This window comes from Lampris incognitus, chromosome 16 (genome assembly GCF_029633865.1).
Source record: "Lampris incognitus isolate fLamInc1 chromosome 16, fLamInc1.hap2, whole genome shotgun sequence".
Lineage (NCBI taxonomy): Eukaryota > Metazoa > Chordata > Actinopteri > Lampriformes > Lampridae > Lampris > Lampris incognitus.
Window position 1 is genome coordinate 19757923 of NC_079226.1, and position 2718 is coordinate 19760640.

The following is a 2718-nucleotide window of genomic DNA, read 5'->3' on the forward strand; positions in this document are numbered from 1 at the left end:
CGCGTCCCCCCGGGGGGAACTTTCCCACACTGTCAGTCAAGCACACACACACAATGAGCCCGCCTTTGCCGCCTCACAGCCAGACAACACGTGTCTACCAGGGAACATCTCCCGCCGCGACTCACTGCGCTGCATCGTCGCCCCGCTTGACAGCGCAGCGAGTCAGCGCCGTCGTTAAAAATGGCGGAACGAGCGCGGTCGTAATGACGCCTTCATGTTCTGCTGGTTAATGTCGTCTCCTTTAGGAGGAAGCTGGCCGGACCACCTGAACGTTTGGCTGCTACCCCGGCCCCAATGGCCTCCGTGGCAGCAAGCACGAGCGATTACTCCTGCGCAGCCAGCCAAAACACAAAAATCAATAAACAATCTCAACGTTTCTGAGGGCCTTTCGTCTGACCTAATAAATGTCTCAATTCACTGTTATGACTTCATTTCACTTTAACGTCTTCTTCATGTGCATCTTTTGCCGATCAATTAGAGAATGGAGTGACCCCGCCTGTCACGACACCTGCCCCGCTACCACACACACACACACACACACACACACACACACACACACAAACACATACACACACACACACACACACAAACACATACACACACACATACACACACACACACGCACACACACACGCACACACACGCACACACACACACACACACCATGCCCAAGCACAAAGCGAAGGGCTATTTTTATCCTTGAAATTAGATACTGTTTGAAAGCACTCTCCAAAATGGCACCAGAGAGGCCACTGTACTTGACAGGCAGAAATCCATATATTCAACTTACTCTACTACAAATTCTCCTGTTCTTTTTTTTTTCTTCCATTTTTTTTCTTCCCAACTCATCCCTGTTTAAGTGAAGGTGATTTTTCACATCAGTACGCACCAGATGCTAGAGCAAGGAACTGTCTTATATGCTGTTCTCATACAAATACCGAAAAGAAGTGTGTGAGCTTGAGGAGCCAATTGGGTAAACAAATATACATATGTGGAGTAGACTTGTAGTCAAGTCCAGACCGAGTCCCAAGGCGGCGAGTCGGAGTCGAATCCGAAACTGAAGTTTACTTAATTGAAGTCTTCTACTCGACCAGACAAGCTGGAGTCATTATGCTGGGAAGTCCGAGACGAGACCGAGACCTTCAAAATGCGGACTCGATGCCAAATCTGTACCTGTGTACCACAACCCTAGTGTGTACTGTGAGGTGCCGGTCACACCAGAAATAGGCAGGGTGAGATTCCTTCACAAGTCCTTGCGAAGTGGGAAATTGGATGGTGTGACACTGCTAAAATGACAGCTTCCTCTATTTTGGACCCTCTGGTGCAACTGACCCGTCACAGGTCAACATGGTCAAATCGGTTTCACTATTGGTCCATTAGTACTGTCGCGAATTCACGTGTCAAAGTTCACCGACTCTACGTGAAGGCATCGAGCAAATTTTACTTCACTACCAACATCGAATCCACTGATTGTGACGATTCCAGTAGGAATTAATTGATTATGGTATGAAATATCGCTGTCCTAAATGCTTGTGGTGAGAGGCTCCGTTTCCGGGCTGTTGGCAGGAATGATGACCGCAGTGTCTTTCTCTCCGGGCCTTCATCCCGGCGCTGCAGAGATGACAGGTGGGTGGTGGAGGAGCGCCCTGGTCTGTGACTGGAAGCTCGGGGAGCATCTAACACACACGCGCGCCCCCTCTCTTGTCTCCCATTGATTCTGCCAGTTCCCATTATTGTCAATCAGAGCGGCAGTCTCTCCACGGGAGGAGCTGTGTGGCAGGCAACAGCCAGGGCAGCGGGGTGAGGAGGAGGAGGAGGAGAGGGTAACGGCACGCTGCATGCCTTCCAGGCACCGCACACGCACCATGCATGGGGCCACCTGGGGTCTCCCTCAGAGCCCAACCTGGGCAGGCTGCCATCGCTGAAACAGGACTTTTTTTGGAGGGGGGGGGGCGTTTGTTTTGGGTGGGTTTTTTTTTCTTTCTTGCTCTCCCAACACACATGGCTGAGAGGTAGGAAGGGGTGAAACCTCTGTAGCAGGAGTTGTCCTTTGCATCAGCAACAGGAGCAGCTGAGGGCCTCGGCGCAAACATAGTTTCACGGGGCTGTCAACGGGAAAGCATTACTGCTCTCTCGGACGTGACTTGCCTCGTTAGAAAAATGACATAATAACAATGACAGGAGTAATGGAACAGAAGTGAGGCGCTGTTCCGCAGGATGAGGTGGGGTGGTGGGAAGGTGGCGGCTCTCTGGGGCCGGGATCCATCAGAGAGCCCGAGGAAGGGTCCCCACGCAGGCCCCGTTCCCCCTTGTGGACTCCTGACCCTGAATGGGGCTGCCGGCGTGGTGCTGTTGCGGGCGTTCTGGTTGGGTAATGCGACCATGCGGCGGCAATAAGCCCAGGAGATTGATGGGAGCTGTGCCCTCCCTCCCCACGCTGTAAAAGATTATCCGCTCACCCGCTGGAAACAAAGCTGTGATGGAAATTCGTCTCGCATCATCAGCAACAAAATATCCACACGGCAAAGCAGGAGTCTCTCATTTTTCATGGGCTATATATTAAATAAAAAAGGGCATTAAAGAAAAAGGAAGGGGGGGAGGGGCGCTGACCTGAGTGATAGCGCTAGTTAGTATTTTTTTTAAATGGGCCGCTTCAATCGGGGAGATTATAAGGTTTTTATTGGCTGTCAGGAAACACAACTTCCTGCGTACTTCACC